Below are 14,679 nucleotides of genomic sequence, written 5' to 3'. Positions count from 1 at the left end.
GGGGGAATGGAGCGCTGATAGGGGCTGCTAGTGAAGTGTTATGGGGCAGTTGTAGGAATAAAAAAAGGAAAAATAACTTTCTTGTGGCAGTTCAAATCATTCCAGACCTATATTAATAGGTTCTGGTGTGTGTTGCAAGCAGCAGCCAGCTCCTGATTGCAGAAGAGACTCTGTAGAATGGGAGAGAGAGAGAGAGATAGAGCAGTGCTGCTCTAAAGCCCCATACACACTCAGATTTTCTGCAGATTTTTTCCTTCAGATTTACCAAAACCATATAATATGAGGTCAAACCTTAGGAGTTTCAATGTGTATGCAATCAGGCAGGCCCTTGTACTACATGGTTTTGGTAAATCTGAAGACAAAAATCAGCAGGAAATCTGATAGTGTGTATGGGGCTTAAGAGTAGTAGGTTTAAAACAAGGCTTTAATCAGTTTTAAAAGTTTAAACTCACATCTGAGTAGATAAAAACAGGCACAAGGAAGTTCTCTTTGCCGTCCTCGGTTGTCCTATGGAAATAGAAGTAAAATTAAGAGTGGGGATAAGGCGTCTCCCACCAACATACCTGCTGATATGCTCACTGTGGGAAATCCAATCCTCGGAGCTACGGACGACACTGGAAGCAACCTGGGTCTGACCCCCCACCGCAGCCCAGCTGGAAACCGGAGGACAACCGAGGATGGCAAAGAGAACTTCCACATGCCTGTTTTTATCTACTCAAATGTGAGTTTAACCTTTTAAAACTGATTAAAGCCTTGTTTTAAACCTACTACTCTTATAGCGGCGCTGCTCTATCTCTCTCTCTCTCTCTCTCTCTCTCTCTCTCACGCAGATCCATCTACCTGCTTAGCAAAAAAAAACAGGATCTGTGTGATCACCCCTGTCAGAACAAAGATCTGCCTTGCTTACACAGACAGTTCCCCGTTCTGTCACTGCGGGGAATGATCGCGGGTTCCCCACAGTGGCCAATGGGAGTGCGTGGCCACAAAAGCGAGTTTCCGAGCCAACGTACACCTACATCGATTTGTGGGAACGAGCTGCCTTGCTGCAGTATAATGACAGTGGCTGGTCGGCAAGTGGTTAAGGTTAAGTGGAGGCAGGACCATCTTTAATATTGATTGGACCCTGGGCAAAAATTTTCTTGGGGCCCCCATGCAATTTCTACCTGCTCTGAGACATACAATAGCAGCTAGACTTAAAATCAGTTTACTGTATCAGACCAGGCAGCAATTGCGATTGGTTGCCAGTGGTTACAGCATGATTACTGCTTAATGACTGGTTGCTAGAGGTTGCAGCACACATTATAGCTTATGATAAGTTGCTAGAGGTTACAGCAAATGATTTCTGCTTGTTAATTGGTTTCTATAAATTGCTGTATAGTAATACTGTTCACTGATTGGTTGCTAGAGGTTACAGTACATCATCTCCTCACTGCAGGGAAGCATGATACACATATGAATGCCGCCTTCATTTACATATCAATGCCGCCGGCCGCAGCTATTTATTAGTAATGCTGCCGTTATTTACATATGAATGCCGGTTATTTACACGTAAACACAGGGCCTGCAGGTGAGTCATCTGTACACAACAATAGGGCAGAGCTGGGCAGAATTAGTACCAGCACTTTACACTGAGATATCGGGACACAGCACAGGACTAAAACTTCAAGGGACAAGGGAATTGTAACTGGGATAGTTGGCAAGTATGAGGCAGCTGCTTTGGGCCCCACAACTATGACAGGGCCCAGGGCAGCTGCCCCTTTTGCCCTGCCTTAAAGACGGCCCTGAGTGGAGGGATATGGGTAATGCCTTGTACACATGATAGGATTTTCCAACAACAAATGTTGGATGTGAGCTTGTTGACGGAAAGTCCGACCGTGTGTATGCTCCATAGAATATTTGTTGTCGGAATTTCCGCCAACAAATGTTTGAGAGCAGGTTCTTAAATTTTCAGACAACAAAACTTGTTATTGGAAATTCCGAGCGTGTGTACACAATTCCGATGCACAAAAGCCCACGCATGCTTGGAATCAAGCAGAAGATACTGATACCACACTGGCTATTGTACTTAATTTTTCTTGGCTCGTCGTACATGTTGTACCGCGTTCTTGACGTTCGGAATTTCCGACAACATTTGTGTGTCCGTGTGTATTCAAGACAAGTTTGAGCCAACATCCTTCGAAAAAAAATCCACGGTTTTGTTGTCGGAAAATCCTATCGTGTGCACAGGGCATAAGAGTGAGAATATTGTAAGTGCTGTGGATATGTCACAGTTAGGGGCATATGATTTATTACAGGAAATGTCCAAATGTACGGAACTGAGTATGCAATCTACCTAATATAAGTCCTCAATATTTTTCCTCAAGTTTTGTATGGATATTTATCTACTTGTTACAATCCATATCACATCAGATCCAATGGGATTGGTCATATGACTTCATGGATCAAAAGCCACTCTTCACATCATAGGGCATCCCTAGAATTCCTATTCGGAAAAGGCTGTACTACACTACAATCAACATCTCTTTATAAATTATTCAAGCATTGCAATCATGGGTATAAAATGAATGACCTCACATTAGGACATGACATGACTGACATAATTAGAAAGAAAAATCCTGTTACCAAAGTGACTACAGGAATAAAGGACTGTATAGTGCTGTAGTTCAAAATTGCTATAACAACATATACGGTAGTTTTTGTTCTTAAAAGATCACTATCTAATCTACAGATATTTCCATCAACTCAAATTACAAGTGATACACGAAACCAATGAGCTTCTAATCCCAGCTTGTTCAATTAAGGTTTAATAATAAAACCTGGAAGCTCATTGGTTTCTATGCAGAACTGAGCCTGATTTTGCACTTTTCAGCTTTAGTAAATAAGCCCCATTGTGTACTTAAATGTGGGGTATGCCTGTACAGAACATGCACAAATAGTAAAAGTTTAACAGATTAAGTCTCATTAACTCTTATACAGCAGATTATTGACTTTTGCAGGTGGGACCCACAACTTTTCACAGATGTCCAACATGCAGTGTTTCAGTAACTTAGAGCAAGCACTTAAAATGATTTTAAAAGCAGGCCTCCCAGCTGTAATCCTGTATGATTTATGTGGCTTGTATTACCAGATTCCCAGGTAAAACAGGCACTTATTTAGGGTGGATGATATGACAACCTAGTGGAAATTATACTTAGCTCTGTGTGTAGAAACTCTACTGCATTATTGATCTCTGGCTGCTGCAAATATCTATACATTAATACAGGATGTAGGAACTGGTGGGATAAACAGCCGTGGGGGGGGGGGGGGGGGGGCACACTCAGAAATGTTCAATACCTGCAAGCTTCAAAACACGGGGTGCAGAAGGTAAGTACAGTGGAACCTTGGATTACGAGCAGAAACCATTCCAGGAGAATGCTTGTAATCCAAAGCACTCAAATATCAAAGTGAGTTTCCCCATAGAAGTCAATGGAAACAAAGTTAATTTGTTCCGCATTGACTTCTATTACATGCAATACCGCATGGGGCTAGAGGTGGTGGGGGGACCAGAGAGCCTCAGAAACACTTGGGGACAGCTCGGCTGAACTCAGAAAGGCTCGGAAACACTCAGGAACTGAGTATTTCTGAGTATTTCCAAGCCATTCTGAGTATTTCCGAATGGCTCCGGACCGTACCGAGTGTCCCCGGCACCCCCGCACCTCTGGCCAAATGCGGTACAGCACCACCCATTAGCTTGAGTCAGAATTAAGAAGAAAGATATCAAAAAATATGGAGGTTTGTACCGAATTCTGCTAATTGACAGCCAGCATCCCAATCTTGAATATAGTACAAAATTTCCCCTTATAGGGTGGGACTTTATAGGCATAACATGTAACACAAATCATTTTATAAAAAAGTATAAGGTATTTTTATTTACCAATTATCCCAAAAATATACAGAATATATACAAAACATCATATAAAATTACTGTACAGTATGTTCTTGAGTGCATGGTATTTGAAGGCACTGACAAAAAACACATGCATTCAAAAAGGTATATACGTAACAATAACAACTATGCATTCGATAAAGCCTACACGTTACGAGTCTTTCTGTACACCTTCTTCAGGGATATTTCGACATGCAATATTATTTTTTAATTGTAGCAATCCAGGGTATAAGAAAAAGACACATATTTTCAGCAACAGCACATGTCACAGCAAAGCTAATATCAGCTATATAGCAAACGGGAAAGGGTAAAAAGAGAGAGGAGAGTTAAAAAAAAAGAGTTGCTTGTCTTTCAAAACACTTGTTAAATCGTTACTCGTAAACCAAGGTTCCACTGTATAAAGTGTGATGAAATCACATTTAGAACTGTGTGTCTGGGTGTATATAAAGATATTATTTATATGTGCAAAAGTATGTTGACCACTTGCCGGCCAGCCGCTGTCATTATACTGCGGCAGGTCGGCACGATCCCCCAAACTGTCGTAGCTATACGTCGGTCCCTTTAAGCGGGATAGCAGGCAATTAAAAATTATTATACATATATGTTTATATACATTATATACACTATATTTCCAAAAGTATTAGGCACCTGCCTTTACACGCACAAGAATTTTAATAGCATCCCAGTCTTAGTACATAGGGTTCAATATTGAGTTGGCCCACCCCGGCATTCTTCTTCGTCGCCGCGGCCTCTTCTTCTGACTTCGGGGGTCTTGTCCCCCTCTTTGGTTCTTCTGCCGGTCCACCACGCCGTCTTATAGCTCTTTTACAGGCGGTGGCCCGGTCTTCTGTCGCCGCCGCCGCCTTCCGTTCTTCTTCTTCTTCTTCTTCTCCTGGAGATGTTGACTCGACGTTCTCTCCGGCCGCAATGCCAGGGACGCGCTGCGCTGCCACTTATATAGGGACAAGGGGCGGTGTCACATGGGTTGATGTCACATGGGTTGGTCACATGGCTTGATGTCACATGGCGACAGTCCCAGCATCCTCCGGGACTGTGACATCGTAAGGGGGCGGGGTCACCATGTGACACCAACCCATGTGACATCAACCCATGTGACACCGCCCCTTGTCCCTATATAAGTGGCAGCGCAGCGCGTCCCTGGCATTGCAGCCGGAGAGAACGTCGAGTCAACATCTCCAGGAGAAGAAGAAGAAGAAGAAGAACGGAAGGCGGCGGCGGCGGCGGCGACAGAAGACCGGGCCACCGCCTGTAAAAGAGCTATAAGAAGGCCCGGTGGCCCGGCAGAAGAACCGAAGAGGGGGACAAGACCCCCGAAGTCGGAAGAAGAGGCCGCGGCGACGAAGAAGAATGCTGGGCTCTTCCGCTAGTAAATGAGCTACAAGAAGATAGCGGAGGAGTCCGGCGAGAAGACCCCCGAAGACGGAAGACCCCCGGAGCTGTGCAATAAATTATTTTATCTTGTGTGTTGTGTTTTTTTTGTACTTTATTTTACAGGTGAATGGGTAGGGGTACATTGTACCCCATACTCATTCACATAGGGTGGGGGGCCGGATTCCGATAAGCCCCCCGCCTGCAGACCCCGACCACCAACGGCCAGGGTTGTCGGGAAGAGGCCCTTGTCCTCATCAACATGGGGACAAGGTGCTTTGTTGTGGGGGGGCCGCACGGCCCCCCCTTCCCCAAGGCACCCCCCATATTGAGGGCACGCGGCCTGGTACAGCTCAGGAGGGGGGGGGGGGGGCGCTCGCTCGCCCCTCCTTTCCTGGCCAGCCGGGTAACGTGCTCGGATGAGGGTTTGTTGTGGACTTTGGGGGGACCCCCACGCCGATTTTTTTCGGCGTTGGGGTTCCCCTTTAAGTCCATACCAGGCGGCAGGGCCAGCGACATCTCCTTCGCGGGCCCCGCCTACCTGGAGACCCGCTCGAAATGAGCGGACTTTTCTCCGGGCAGGAAACGTCCGTTCATTTCAAAAGTACGGCGGACTGGCATACACACGGCCGGATTGTCCGCCGAAATGCGAGTCCGGCGGGAAGATTGGAGTGTAAAACTACATTCTAAGTCCGCCGTACTTTCGGGTCAAAAAAGTATGCCGGAGGCTACACACGGGGGGGATTGTTTGGCGGACTTGAGTTTGCCGGACTTTTCCACCCGCTTGTTTGATCGTGTGTACGCGGCATAACGCAATGTTTGACCCTTCTTCCAGAAGCTCATTTGTAAGGTCAGGCATTGATGTTAGACAAGAAGGCCTGGCTCGCAGCCTCCGCTCTAATTTATACCAAAGGTGTTCTATTGAATTGAGGTCAGGACTCTGTGCAGGCCAGTCACTTTCCTCCACCCCAAACTCGCTCATCCATTTCTTTATGGACCTTGCTTTGTGCACTGTTGTGCAGTCATGTTGGAACAGGAAGAGGCAATCCCCAAACTGTTCCCACAAACTTGGGAGCATTAAATTGTTCAAAATGTCTTGGTATGCTGATGCCTTAAGAATTCCCTTCACTGGAATTAAGGGGCCAATATCATTCCCTAAAAAACAAACCAACACCATAATCCCCCCTCCATCAAATGATTTGCACCAGTGCACAAAGCAAGGTTCATGAGGACATAGATGAGCGAGTTTGGGGTGGAGGAACTTTATTGACCTCAACTCAATATAACACCTTCGGGATGAATTGGAGCACAGACTGTGAGCCAGGCCTTCTCTCCAACTTTTGTGCCTTATCTCATAAATGTGCTTCTGGAAGAATGGTCAATCATATCCATAGACACACTCCAAAACCTTGTGGACAGCGTTCCCAGAAGAGTTGAAGCTGTTGTAGCTGCAAAGGGTGAGCAACCCAATATTGAACCTTACGGACTAAGACTGCGATGCCATTAAAGTTTATGTGTGTGTAAAGCCAGGCGTCCCAATAGTTTTGGCAATATAGTGTATATCTCATAGGGTCTTACACTGATTTATTATCATACATATGCTCCTAAATAATCTACAGCATGATGTATTAATGATATTTGAGCTAAACTAATTGATTAAAAATGAAGAGTGGTAATATCCACGAAATGCGTCAGTCTAATTTGGATGCACTTATTCTCATGCAGATGTACCTACTCAATACATCATCTTAAGTTCACCACTTACCATGTATATTGAAGCATATTTATTACATCCAGGATTCGTTCAATACCACACAGTGGTTGGCTGTTTGCTACCAATAGTTATATCTACATATGGTCTGTAATATGTGATTGACAATTTTATTTATTGCTGCATGTATCATTTCATTTTGCGATGTTCCTTGTTTCATCAATAAAAACATATTTTTGATATCAACTCATCTTCTAGCCATGTGTACGCATGTCACCTCATTTAAAGTCCCAAAAACCCCCCTTTCTTTTCACAGATTTAGGGATGGAGACATGTGACCCATATTTCTCATTTAAAGTTCCAAACTCCCCCTTTTTAGTTCATACTTAATTGTAAAGTCCAATAGTGAGCAATACATTTTTTTCTAAATTACAGTGTATCATTCACATGATATTGGTAATAATGTGAGGTATCTCCCCTGGCTAGGTATCCTCTCAATGTTGAGGGCATGTGGCCTGGTATAGTTCAGGAAGAGGGCACATTCTTGTTGGCCCTCCTTTTGAGTTTGATTCAGGGGTAGGTTTAACGAACATGTCCAACCAGGCTGAATGCTTGCAAGGGTCTGGTGTCGATTTTGAAGGGCTCTTATGCATCCCTTTGTTTTTTTGTATGGGGTTCCCACATAAAAGATTTTCAAAAATTGTCTTCCATTGATTTCAATGCGGTTCACCTTATATTTAACCTTTATCTCTGATTTGCACACTATCCAGTAGGTGTATTCTTACTTACGCCTTATCTCGCACCTTTACGTCATTCTCTTTCACCCTTTCTCCTCTACGTATTCCAATCTTCTCTGCACTTGACAGTGCTGCCGGGTTTATTGTATACAATTCTTTTGATTTATCTTACAGGTTTACTTGCCATCACTGGTACAATACTCAATATACTACATTTGTTCACTGGTTAGGGACTTTTCAGTTTGGGCCTTTTGTTACGGACGGACCTTTACACCTCAGCTCCCGGGGAGGCTTGATGTGGTGACTCCTGCATACCAGGATCTTTTGAGTTCAGCATTCCAATGGATGTAAGTTTGTGGACTTGACTATCTCTTTTTTCTATATAAACCTCTTTTACTTTCCATATCATGGGCTTTTTTTGATTGAGAACATCCATCATTACTTACAGATATTCAGCATCCGCTCCTGATGAGTCTGCTTACGGACGAAATGCATTGAGATTTTGAGGATGTAATCACAATTCCATCAACATCTTATGAATTTAACGGTATATTACTAGATCTATTTTTATCATACTTATGAAACATGTACAATTGTTCCCCTGTTATGGTAATCATGTTTTACATCCTGTTTATATGTATGTACTCTCCAAGATGTCTGCATATGCATTGAGCAACTATTTGTCATATACAACGTTACACAATTTGACAATCATGTGCAATAAAAAATTCTTTACTTTTACGTTGTGTTTGAGTCTGCCTCATCTAAAGTCCCATACTCTTTTATTATTTTTTTAATTGATTTCAATGCGTTTAGCATTAAGGCTATTAATTTGCAGATTTTTGGATGTGTTTGTCTAAATTGTCCTTGAATCAAACCCAGCACTTTTGCTCATCACTAGTTATGAGTTCTAATTTAGTGACAGTTTAGCTTGAGAATAATAATGTAATGAAAATTTACCAAGCGACGTGTGAAGTGCTTTGTTAGCCCACATACACACGGTCGGAGATTTCCACAACCAAATCCGTCGGATTTTGTCCGTCAGATTTAGTCTGACGGATTGTGTTCGAAACTGTTGCATACACACGGTCGGACTAAGTTGTCGAAAAATCAGATCTTTCGGAACGTGATGACGTAATTTCGTTACGATGGGACTACATTCAGGCTAGTAGCCAATAGCTTTGATGTAGGAATTTGATCTGAGCATGCGTGGCACTTGGTCCGATCAAAATTCTCTACACATGATCGGATTACGTCCGATCAGCCCAGATGGTCGGGAAATATTTCCAACATGTTGGAAAATTGGGTCGGACGGAGATTCGGACGGAATCAGTCCGATGCATACCACACACCGTCGGATTATCTGATGACACGGTCCGATAAGACGCATTCCGACGGATTCTCCGACCGTGTGTACGCGGCATAAGACTTACCAGTTGTAATCCCTTTGGAGACTTCACTTCTATCACACATGAGCGGAGGAGGAGAACAAGAAAAATTATTCAATGCAATGCAACGCTCACCAATGAGACAATTAGAATCCTCAACCTATCATCGACTCCTAATAGTGGGGGAATCTTTTAAAAAAAAGGGCTTAATTGCTGCCATCTTTTAGATGAAATCTATTCAGTTTTTATGTGGACTCTCATACATTTCTAAGAGAATGCACACTCAAGAGATACCTTGCTAAAAAAGTATGAAAAAATGTCCAGTTACACCCTATTGTATTATATGAGCTCCCCGCAACAGAACTTACCGACATTACAGATAGCTACATAACAGTTTTCAAACCCTTTTCTGCTACATTTTCAGTCCAACACATAGGCAATTTTATAACTGCCCTGCAATCCCTTCTCATTACTGAATTAAATAATCTTCAAAACCAGTCAAGATCTCCTTCTTAGCCCTTGTACACACGGTCGGAGATTCCGACAACCAAATGCGTCCAATTTTGTCCGACGGATTTTGTCCGAAACTGTTGCATACACACGGTCGGACAAAGTTGTCGGAAAATCTGACGTGATTACGTTATTTTGTTACGACGGGACTACTTTCATGCTAGTAGCCAATAGCTTTGGTGTAGGAATTTGATCTGAGCATGTGTGGCACTTTGTCCGATCTGAATTCTCTACACATGATCGGAGTATGTCCGATCAGAGCATTTTGTCGGAAAATTTTACCAACAAGTTGGAAAACTTGGTCCGTCGGATACTCCGACGGAAACAGTCCGATGTAGACCACACACAGTCGGAATATCCGACAAAACGGTCCGATCGGACACATTCCGTCGGAATCTCCAACCGTGTGTACAAGGGCTAACAATCAAACCAAACAAGAACACCAATAGATCCGGGAACTTTAGAACAATCTAGATAATACAATAACAGTTCAGACAAAGGAAGTTATGTTGTTCAGAATACAAAAGATTACATTAAAAAAGCAAACAAGATACTTAATGATGAAATGTACTATTCAACTCTCAATACAAACCTTTAGTGGGAATTGAGCAGGAACTCAATAGTTTCCACGAGCAACTTTAAAGAACAGTCTACTAAGGATGAAAAGGAATTAATGATTATCAAGAATCCATATATTTCACATTTTTATAATTTATCAGAAAATGAATAAATCACCTATTAATCCTTCTGGCAAACTAGTCTCCCCTCGCATCATGCTATAGAAATGTTTAATGGTTCATTGACCCCCATTTGTAAATATTTGTTAGACATCTACTTTCATGCTTGAAAGATCTGACAGTATCTTTTATCAATCCTTAGAGGACATATCTGGAGATGAACTATTGATATTGAGATTAACAAGAAATGCTGCCCATTTCTTGTACCCCACATTGCTCTTATATGTTTGATCAGTGATCACTTTTTATTTAAATTTTTTTTGAGTTATCTGTACATTATATATTTTTTAATAAACCTACCATTTTTTTTTTTTGATCTGCACCATCCGGAGCCTTTTTTGCTTTTTCTTTTTCCTATATATTATTCATATGAGCACCATTTGAAATTTGATTTTGGATATACCTGGTCCTCAAAATGTCGCTTTCTCCTGGAATTCGGAGACCACCAGACAGTGATTGTCAGGAGTGCCTATCTTCATCTGACGTCTAAGGCCGCGTACACACGGGCGGACTGTTCGCCCAACCTTGTCCGCTGAACAGTGTTTGGGCGGACAGTCCGCTCGTGTGTGGGCGTTCAGCGGACAGTTTCAGCGGACAGTTGGACGGACAAAGTCTTTCGGAAATTCCGAAAAACTGTCCGCTGAAACTGTGTTTGAGCGAACAGTCCGCTCGTGTGTGGGCAAGTCCGCTCATGCAAATTTTGAGCGGACTGTTTGCCGAAACTGTTTGACGAACAAGGTTGGGCAAACAGTCCGCGCGTGTGTACGCGGCCTGAGACGGAGAAATGAGGATTACACACCAGAGTCCACCATATTGAAGGTCTGAGTGCATTCTGCTGTGAATATAAGCCTTTCCGACCCACTGTCATATGACAGGTGAGTCCAACATCATTGGTAAGAGTACCCATCTTACATCTATAGAAGAATGTTGTCAGACATCGCTTCAGTCAAATAGATCATTGTTGTCGATTTCATCCTCTCCTCTCTTTATATTTTGGGATGAGAAGATTGTTTTGCTCTCCACCTTTATATTTAGCACGACAAGAGGACAGTATATAGTTGGACGAACTGATAGAAGTCCTTTTCTAGCATCTAAAATCTAAAGTCGAATTTGCACTATATTGCACTATAATCATTGGATTGTTTCCTTTATTATTTTATTTTTGTTTATTTGTTTCTCATTTTTCATGCACACTAATTGCTTATATAATTTTAGCGCTACACTATTTGTTTTATACTAGCACATATAAACTTGCAGGTAAATAAAGAAAAAATAAATTGCTGGCAGTTTACTACCACTTTAAAGACCCATGAACCATATTTTAGAAGTCATGTTTTTCCAGACACCCGGCACTCCTTGTTATCTAAAAAAAATTAATCAATGTGATCGACAAAATATACAGTATATATACATTTTAGATAATGTTTTTCTCTTTCCTTCTTTGATGTTATTTAATAAAAAAAAAAAAAACATTTTTAACTTAGGATTTCATAATTATGCATATATACATAGATAACCTCACCTATGAACATATTTACTATTGTTTTAGGGCCGGTTCACAGCAGAATCACACAGTAACGTGGTCTACATTCCTATGCAATTCCTCTGCATTCCTTTGCAGTGCAATTTGACAGCCTATTCATTTGAATGGGCTGCAAATCACACCTGACTGCCCAAAAAGTAGTGCACACATTACTTAAAAAAAACTTGCCGCACCAAATCGCATGGTAATGTAGTACTGTGATTGGCATTTGGGGTAGGGTTTTTCCCGATACCACTTTTTTCATTCAATACATTTTTATTGAGAAAAGATTTTACATATGAATACGTATAACAACCTCCAAAGTTACATATTGACAGCGACAAGAAAGAATGCAATATGCATATGTGCAGTACATACGTTCTTACATTACACTTATCTTGCGAACAGTATAAACCTAACTCTCAGGATGAGCTTTACGCCTGGTACCCTGACTGAACAGATGGGCGGCCCAGTCCCCTCCCCCCAACACCCCACTGGGCTCTCGCTGTGTACGGGGGGAAGGGACCCGGCCCCCTCTAGTGGCTCCACACAGAAGTTATGCAGGCCCAGTCCGTGGGATCCAAACTGTGATATGTGTGGAAGAACGTTTCCAATAGTTAGACGTAGAGTAAGCTGGATCAAGTGAATGCAACATGGGAGGGAGAAATAATTCCCTTACTGAACAAAGAAAATAAGGAAGTATTTAAAAAAAAAAAAAATAAAGAAAAAGAAAAAAAAAACAGAGAACAAATAATAAGTGCTATATGCGCGACAACAACAAGAACAGACGGAGTTGTGCAGGATTATACATGTGGTGTTTCCTAGTACCTATGTGACCACGGTTACAAATATTCCGACCCTCTATTCTCATACCAGTCCCGGTTTCCATAAGGCCTGCATTACAGGGAGCCTACTCTGGGATGCAGCGAACATAGTTTCATAGGAGGCGTGCACTTTGGTGGTCATTATAATTTATTTTAAGGTCGGGGGTTCCAGAGCTTTCCAGTGGCGAGTTATTGCCAATCTGGTGCTGAGCAGAATGTGAGAAACTATCAATCTAATATTGTTTGGGAACATCTCTATGCCTAGGGAAAGGATAGCCAGGCCTGGACTATCTTTTATATGTAACGTCGTAATTTGTGATATTAAATTAAATACACTGGTCCAAAGCTTGCGTAAGCATGGGCAGTCCCAGAGTATGTGGTACAGAGTGCCTATATTGTTGCAGTTCCTCCAGCATAACGAGGAAACGCTAGGAGCAAACTTGGAGATCCTAGGAGGGGTCAAATACCACCTTAGAAGAATTTTCTGTGACAATTCCCACAGGTTAACGCATTTAGTAGAGGTATATGTTTTTCGGAGTGCCGTGCACCAGTTATTCAATGTGAAGACCTCAGCTAGATCCCGTTCCCAGGCCACAATATTAGAAGTTTTGAAGAATGTCGATTTATCGCCAATGGCGTTGTAAAATAGTGAAATTCCCTTTATACGGGTTAATGGTTTAGTGAGATATAGGACTATCCTCCAAGGGAGTTGTATAGGAGGCATAGGATTTGTGCACAGTAGATGTTGAATTTGAAGGTATCTATAGTATTCTGAGCCCCCCAATCCATACTCAATTTGTATGGATCTAAAGGTTTTAATTTCAGGGCCCACCATTAAGTCCTCTAGGTGCCTAATACCTTTCCCTGACCAGTGCGAGATATAGAGATCTGGGATTATTTCGGAAAGGCTAGTAATCGGGATAGATAAGGAGGCAGAGGGAGATTGAAACGTTTAGGCCATTAACGTTTTCCATGCTGACAAGGACGCCATGCCAAGGGTATATTTTAAGAGGAAGTAAATGTGTTAGCTATCAAGTAGTTATGGAGATTTTTGTTGGGAACCTGGCTCTCTTCTAATTCTCTCCATCTAGTTGGAGGAGAATCAGGGAACCACGTCTTCAGCTGAGCCAGTACTGAGGCCGTGTAGTAGTCTCTAATTTGTATATTGCCCACCCCCCCCCCCCCGCTGTCTTAGATGTTACCGAGTTTTAAAGGCCCATCTGGCCTTTTTCCCTTTCCACAAAAACGTATTTAATATAGCCTGGACTCTGGAGAAGAAGCTTTTAGGGGCCGGGATGGGGAGTGATCTAAACAAATAAATCGGTTGTGGTAGAAGTACCATCTTAAACGCCGCTAGATGACCTGACCAGAGTAATTCTGTTTTAGATAACTCCTGAAGTTTCGATGGTAGGGCGTTCAAGATGGGGATATAATTACTTCCATATACATTTTTAGTAGATGCAGTCAAAGTGATTCCTAGGTAACTAATACCCTTATTGCTCCACTGGATGGAAACCGTGAACTGAGTTTATTCCTTATGTCCGTATTCACCCCTAGCCCTAGTATGTAAGATTTCCCCTCATTAACCTTGTAGTACGATATTTTGTTAAACATTTTCAAAGTTTCATGTACCGAAGCCAGGGAAGTTTCCGGATTGGTAAGCATCGAGATGATATCATCAGCAAATAGACTTATCACATGTTCAGAGTTATGGGCTTTGAAACCAGTTATGTTTGGGTGGGACCTGATGTATACAGCCAATGGTTCCAAAATTAAGTTAAAAATTAATGAGGAGAGCGGACACCCTTGACGGGTGCCATTAGTGATATTAACTGGGTTGCAGATTGCACCAGAGGTGAATACTCTAGCCGAGGGCTTTGAATATAAGGCCATTATAGCATCCATGATGCTGCCAGAGAAGCCATATAAAGCTAAA

General features: G+C 42.3%; 1 long non-coding RNA gene across 1 annotated transcript; it reads left to right on the top strand.

Annotated features, from left to right (window-relative positions):
- Positions 1 to 488: 488 nt before the first annotated feature.
- Positions 489 to 8,433, top strand: LOC143925507 (uncharacterized). Its single transcript, XR_013262016.1, has 3 exons — positions 489 to 721; positions 7,937 to 8,109; positions 8,211 to 8,433. It is a non-coding gene; the product is annotated as an uncharacterized LOC143925507 (long non-coding RNA).
- The last annotated feature ends 6,246 nt before the right edge of the window (positions 8,434 to 14,679 follow it).

Source organism: Lithobates pipiens, unplaced genomic scaffold (assembly GCF_037356315.1).
Source record: "Lithobates pipiens isolate NorthernLeopardFrog02 unplaced genomic scaffold, aLitPip1_a1.2 Scaffold_22, whole genome shotgun sequence".
NCBI lineage: Eukaryota > Metazoa > Chordata > Amphibia > Anura > Ranidae > Lithobates > Lithobates pipiens.
The sequence above is the reverse complement of the archived record's forward strand: the minus strand, read 5'-3'. Positions and strand labels throughout refer to the sequence as shown.